This window comes from Sceloporus occidentalis, unplaced genomic scaffold (genome assembly GCF_023333645.1).
Source record: "Sceloporus occidentalis isolate IW3139 unplaced genomic scaffold, rSceOcc1.0.p SCAF_420, whole genome shotgun sequence".
Taxonomy (NCBI): Eukaryota; Metazoa; Chordata; class Lepidosauria; order Squamata; family Phrynosomatidae; genus Sceloporus; species Sceloporus occidentalis.
This window is the reverse complement of record NW_028317400.1, coordinates 232,227-239,084: the sequence shown is the minus strand read 5'-3', so window position 1 is coordinate 239,084 and position 6,858 is coordinate 232,227. Positions and strand designations below refer to the sequence as shown.

The 6,858-nt window shown below is 55.7% G+C and overlaps 1 pseudogene; it reads right to left on the bottom strand.

Annotated features, from left to right (window-relative positions):
• Positions 1-3,445: 3,445 nt before the first annotated feature.
• Positions 3,446-6,858, bottom strand: part of LOC149272770 (kalirin-like) — a 31,844-nt pseudogene continuing 28,431 nt past the window's right edge.

The window sequence follows — 6,858 nt, the reverse complement described above, 5'->3', positions numbered from 1 at the left end:
GGCAACAACACACAGCCGAGAGAACCTGCCCCTATACCCCCTCCCAGGGCAACAACACACAGCCGAGAGAACCTGCCCCTATACCCCCTCCCAGGGCAACAACACACAGCCGAAAGAACCTGCCCCTATACCCCCTCCCAGGGCAACAACACACAGCCGAGAGAACCTGCCCCTATACCCCGTCCCAGGGCAACAACACACAGCCGAGAGAACCTGCCCCTATACCCCCTCCCAGGGCAACAACACACAGCCGAGAGAACCTGCCCCTATACCCCGTCCCAGGGCAACAACACACAGCCGAGAGAACCTGCCCCTATACCCCCTCCCAGGGCAACAACACACAGCCGAAAGAACCTGCCCCTATACCCCCTCCCAGGGCAACAACACACAGCCGAGAGAACCTGCCCCTATACCCCCTCCCAGGGCAACAACACACAGCCGAGAGAACCTGCCCCTATACCCCCTCCCAGGGCAACAACACACAGCCGAGAGAACCTGCCCCTATACCCCCTCCCAGGGCAACAACACACAGCCGAGAGAACCTGCCCCTATACCCCCTCCCAGGGCAACAACACACAGCCGAGAGAACCTGCCCCTATACCCCCTCCCAGGGCAACAACACACAGCCGAGAGAACCTGCCCCTATACCCCGTCCCAGGGCAACAACACACAGCCGAGAGAACCTGCCCCTATACCCCCTCCCAGGGCAACAACACACAGCCGAAAGAACCTGCCCCTATACCCCCTCCCAGGGCAACAACACACAGCCGAGAGAACCTGCCCCTATACCCCCTCCCAGGGCAACAACACACAGCCGAGAGAACCTGCCCCTATACCCCCTCCCAGGGCAACAACACACAGCCGAGAGAACCTGCCCCTATACCCCCTCCCAGGGCAACAACACACAGCCGAGAGAACCTGCCCCTATACCCCCTCCCAGGGCAACAACACACAGCCTGACGCACATATAACTTAATCAAGGGTTAATCTCTGCCTTTCCTGCTCTCTCTGGTTGAGGTCATTGGGGGTAAATAAACATAACAGGGGGGGGTGATAAAGGGGTATTTCACGAGCATCATGGGAGTTACAGTCCAGTCAGTTGGGGAGACATATTGCCTGGCACCATATTAACCTTCGGAGTGCCACAGACGTGCATAATGGCGCTCAAAGGGTTAAGTAGCGTTGCATCGTTACGTTAAATATTAGAAATATTTTTATTAAAAACACAAATTACGCGACTTCCTCGCTGATCACGAGCCGCCGCCGCCTGTAATTAAGCCCAGAACGTCTCCGATTTCCACCCCGGCTGATAATATGCATGTCGCTGTGCCGCCGATCGCCACGGCAACAAAGGAGCAGTGTCCCCGACACACAACAGGGGTACAGCCGCCATCCTGCCCCTTAACCCCTTCAACCCCAGCAAGCAGCTGTCACTAACCGCCACAAGGTCATCCAGCTACTTCGTATCGTCTGGAAGTGCCGAGGGGGCCGCGGGAGAAGAAGGGGCCGCGCCGAGCAGGGCGCTCAGCACTGGAAGCTATAGGTTTAATGTAACGGTCAGGTTACGGTTTGTCCGTGGGGCTGATTCGCTGAACGCAGTGTGATTTTAACTCATCTCTCCTTCAGTGACTTCATCGGAACAGACAGGACTCGGCGGCTTCTCCTATTCACTAAACCGGGGGGCGGGCTGCTCGGGGGTCCGGCTCAGCCCACCTACAGACAAAAATCCAGAATCCCCCGCAATCCCAACACGCCCCACCGGTAACAAGGGGTTAAACGGGGCATCCAGCGGGCGGCCAGATGCCCAGGAATTGCTGCCAGGACCTTGAACCCTCTGACTGATGCAGCCCGGCATGCGGAGGGTCACCATTAACCCGTCCTGTGCCGGTGGTCTCCGGAGGCCGATGTTCGGGTTGCTGAGGGGTCGCGTTCGGCCAGGTGTCACAGAATCGCTGTTTATCTGCCTTATCTCACCCCATTCAGGTTCCGAGTCACAGAATAACGCGAGTCTCCTGTCACCGAGACGTCACCGCCAGTCACCGAGACGTCACCGCCAGTCACCGAGACGTCACCCCCAGTCACCGAGACGTCACCCCCAGTCACCGAGACGTCACCCCCAGTCACCGAGACGTCACCTCCAGTCACCGAGACGTCACCGCCAGTCACCGAGACGTGACAGAGAGTGACAGAGAGTCACCCCCAGTCACCGAGACGTCACCGCCAGTCACCGAGACGTCACCCCCAGTCACCGAGACGTCACCGCCAGTCACCGAGACGTCACCGCCAGTCACCGAGACGTCACCCCCAGTCACCGAGACGTCACCCCCAGTCACCGAGACGTCACCCCCAGTCACCGAGACGTCACCTCCAGTCACCGAGACGTCACCGCCAGTCACCGAGACGTGACAGAGAGTGACAGAGAGTCACCCCCAGTCACCGAGACGTCACCGCCAGTCACCGAGACGTCACCCCCAGTCACCGAGACGTCACCGCCAGTCACCGAGACGTCACCTCCAGTCACCGAGACGTCACCGCCGGTCACCGAGACGTCACCCCCGGTCACCGAGACGTCACCGCCAGTCACCGAGACGTCACCCCCAGTCACCGAGACGTCACCCCCAGTCACCGAGACGTGAGAGAGAGTGACAGAGTCACCGAGACGTCACCCCCGGTCACCGAGACGTCACCGCCAGTCACCGAGACGTCACCCCCAGTCACCGAGACGTCACCCCAAAGTCACCGAGACGTCACCCCAAAGTCACCGAGACGTCACCAAAGGAAACAGTAAGAAAAGTAAAATGAGGCGCCTCTCTGGGACTTTGGGGGTTAAAGTGTGTTTTCTCCCCGCATTGAATACCCGGGTATGACATCACGGTAACGTTCTGGGTAACGCAGCCTGCGGGGGAAGGGCAGAGCGTGTCCGGAGTCAGCAAACCTTTCAGCGATTCCTCGCGCGTCCGACTGACCGGCCCAACATCTGCTTCCTGGCCCCGGGGCGAGGCGGGGGCCCCATATCCAGAACCACCAAGAACCCCCAAACATATCCCAATCATCCCGTTACCAACGGCAACCCCTCCAGACACCGGCCTACAGACTGAACCGCGATCAGGAAACAGCCGCCGCGTTCCACGGAAAACCCTCCGCGCCGCAGAACGTTCTGGGAACCCGGGCCACGGGAAACCTTGGGTTAGTAAATAAGACAATCCAACCAGGTGCGCTCGCGTTAACCGATGATAGTGTAGAAGTATAAACAGTAACGCTGACTGATAGAAAGAATCTATGCACTCACAGGGTACCCGGTGTTTCAAAGTGGAGTTCTCTATAGATCCGTCCAGAACACGCAGACAAAACAAGGGCCAGAAATCAGCCGCATTTACCCTCTGGGTTTATCGAGCGTTTGGGAGTCGCAGGCAGAGCCGACGCAGACGTCGCTCCACATTATGGCCTATTTGTGAGCCGAGGAGGATGACCCGTGGCCCCGACCCGTGGCCCGACCCGTGGCCCCGACCCGTGGCCTCCTGTCCCTCTGGCTGGAAGAGGAGCCGATGGAAACTTTCGCAATTTTTGCCTCATTTCAGGAACGTGTCCCGGAGGGGGGGGGGAATAACCTCGCCTAACAGATCCCTGCCGAGACCTCAACTAATCCGCCGGATCCACCGGCTCTCTATAAATAACAACAATCAATCATAATAACAACAATCATAACAACAACAAACATAGTAACAACAACAAACATAGTAACAACGCGTATAAACACCCAGACAGACCCCAAAACTGCCCTCCCCGCTGTCCTCACTCCAGGCACAGAAGAGAATGCAAAGGGCGGACAGCGCCCTCTGGTGGTTGGCGTCGGAGCTGCGCAGCCTCTGCATCCTGCGCAGAATTCCTGCCCTGCGTCTCCGCGCTCCATAAAATAACACGACAGCATCATTTACCCCGTTACCCTGGGGATAACACCCCCTTTTTATCGCAAGTGTACCCCTAACCCCCCTTTATACCGCGAGTGTACCCCTAACACCCCCCCTTTATACCACGAGTGTACCCCTAACACCCCTCTTTATACTGCGACTGTACCCCTAACACCCCTCTTTATACTGCAAGTGTACCCCTAACACCCCTCTTTATACTGCAAGTGTATCCCTAACATCCCTCTTTATACTGCGAGTGTACCCCTAACATCCCTCTTTATACTGCGAGTGTACCCCTAACATCCCTCTTTATACTGCGAGTGTACCCCTAACATCCCTCTTTATACTGCGAGTGTACCCCTAACACCCCCCTTTATACAGCGAGTGTACCCCTAACACCCCCCTTTATACCGCGAGTGTACCCCTAACACCCCTCTTTATACTGCGAGTGTACCCCTAACACCCCTAATATGAGTATGCTCCGTATGCACTCACCTTTCCCGCTTGGGAAGAAGCACTCCATTTCTATGCTGCTGCGCGAGTGGGAGATGCACAGGGCGCTGCTGGGTACCAGCCCCTCCTGGGGGGGACTCCGGTCGGTGGTCCGCACCAGACACCAGCCGGGACGGTCACTCGGTCTCTCCAGCAGCTCCACCGTCTGGCCGCCCTGGATGCTCAGCTCATTGCTGTGAATGGCGATGAAGTCCTGCAGCACGGTGGTCAGCTCGCAGCCGCCGGAAAGCTGAAACACACGGAAGAACGGGGAGAGCGTCAGCCGCGTCCGTGAATACACGAGTCACACCAGGGCAGCGAATAGATTGTCAGCTCCCAGGGACAGCCCCCCTCCGGTCTTAACATGCATTCATCTTATCGTCAGTTTTAATGTTTTTGGTAACTGCGCCACGGCATCTGCTGCCGCCATATAAACAAACGGAATCTAAACTGGGTTCTGGGCCCCGCGGAGCGGGCAGATCGGGTTCCTGGGGACCTTCTGGTGCTGGAGGTAAATCCCACAGAGAGGCGTTTCTATGAATGGGGTAACAGGGTGTCGCCGAGGCTGCTGCTGCCCTCTGCGGGGTAACTCTGTACTGGATCCTGCGCATGTTCTGGATCTGCAGGTCACAGCGATTAATACACTGCGCAGGATCACAGGAGATCTTCTGCCACCAATATTACAAATGCCCATGTCAGCTAAACAAGGCTTTGCGCACCACCCTACGGCTTACACAGAGAGAAGAGCTTTCAGCCTGTGATTGGATCCCAGCGCCTAGAGATCCAGAGAGCGGATCCTGCCATGAATCCAGTGATCCAGTTATAGAGCAGATTCCGCCCAGTGCCCCCTGCCTGAACATCCAGTTACAAAGCAGATCTTACCCAGGGCCCCTTGCGATTGATCTGGTAAGAGAGTGGATCCTGCCTGGTGATCCAGTTAGGAAGTGGATCTCTCCCTGTTGATCCTGCCTGGTGATCCAGTTAGGGAGTAGTTGCTGTCTGGCCCCATGAATCCCCCGTATATAGTGATCCAGTTAGGAAGCGGATCCCGCAGCCGCTGGGAGCACGACAGGTGTGAATCCGCTGCCTCTGACATCACTGCCCCTCAGCTGATAGCGAGTTTCCACGGCAACACAGATTAACCCCTTCCTTTTTGTGGTACCATTAACAAACAGAAACGCTGTCATTTCTGCAGGTACAGGACAAGGTCAGGGATGGATCAGGCGGGATCGGTTAATGGAACCGGCAGACAATTAACCCTTTGCTGGGTGCTGCGGCAGAGCTGTGAATTCTTACGTGATGATTGGCTGAGAGGCCGAATCCTGGAGCTATGATGTAATATAAGGCGGGCGGGCGCGCAGTCTGGGGCCCCTGACGCGTACAACACGGCTCCGTACCCGGTCTCAAACAGAAAGGAGGAAAACGGGCATTTCCTCTAATATCATACCCCGGCAGACGCCAATCACCATTTAGTCATTCAAGCCCAATGTGCGTGCGCCTGTGAATTATTCCCCTATAAACATTCTATGCACTCTTGGTGCATTTCCTATATGCCCCCCCCCCCCCGTATTCTCTCTCAGCCCCAGAGCCCAATCTGCACCTGCTGCTCAGGGGCAAAAGACGGGTCATCATCCTGCCCCAGGGTAAGCATGTATAATGTGCCAACGTATTCTTTGGCGCGGTACAGATGGGTGGATGGAGGGGATTCCTCAGGCAGCGAAGGGGTTAATGCAGAATTGTACACACATTTAGGGCCGGCTTTCCACCCTTACCCTGGGTTCACCCCATACAGACTCCAATTGCCCCGGGAAGGGCGTCTCCCGCTGACTGTATCCGGACTTTGCCCTCAAACGGCATTAAAAATCCATAACAAGATTGGGGATCGGGGGTTAACCCTCGCACAGCCGGGGCAGAACACTTGCCCATGCAATCTATACAGGATCACTATACAGTACGGAGTGCTTATACTCAGTATCACTATACAGTGCGGAGTGGTTATACTCAATATCACTATACAGTGCGGAGTGCTTATACTCTGGATCACTATACAGTGCGGAGTGCTTATACTCAGGATCACTATACAGTGCGGAGTGCTTATACTCAGTATCACTATACAGTGCGGAGTGCTTATACTCAATATCACTATACAGTGCGGAGTGCTTATACTCAATATCACTATACAGTGCGGAGTGCTTATACTCATTATCACCATACAATGCGGAGTGCTTATACTCAGGATCACTATAAAGTACGGAGTGCTTATACTCAGGATCACTATACAGTGTCACACCTTTACCTGGAACTTCTTGGCATGAAAGGGGTTAAACTTTGTGCCCCAATAACATGCATTTAACGTGCATTAGAATATAGTGGCGATTTAACCCTTCCCCTGCCTAACCCCACAGCACCAGAAAGTCAACCGGACAAGAAAGGCCCTTTTCACTTGAACTTAACCCTT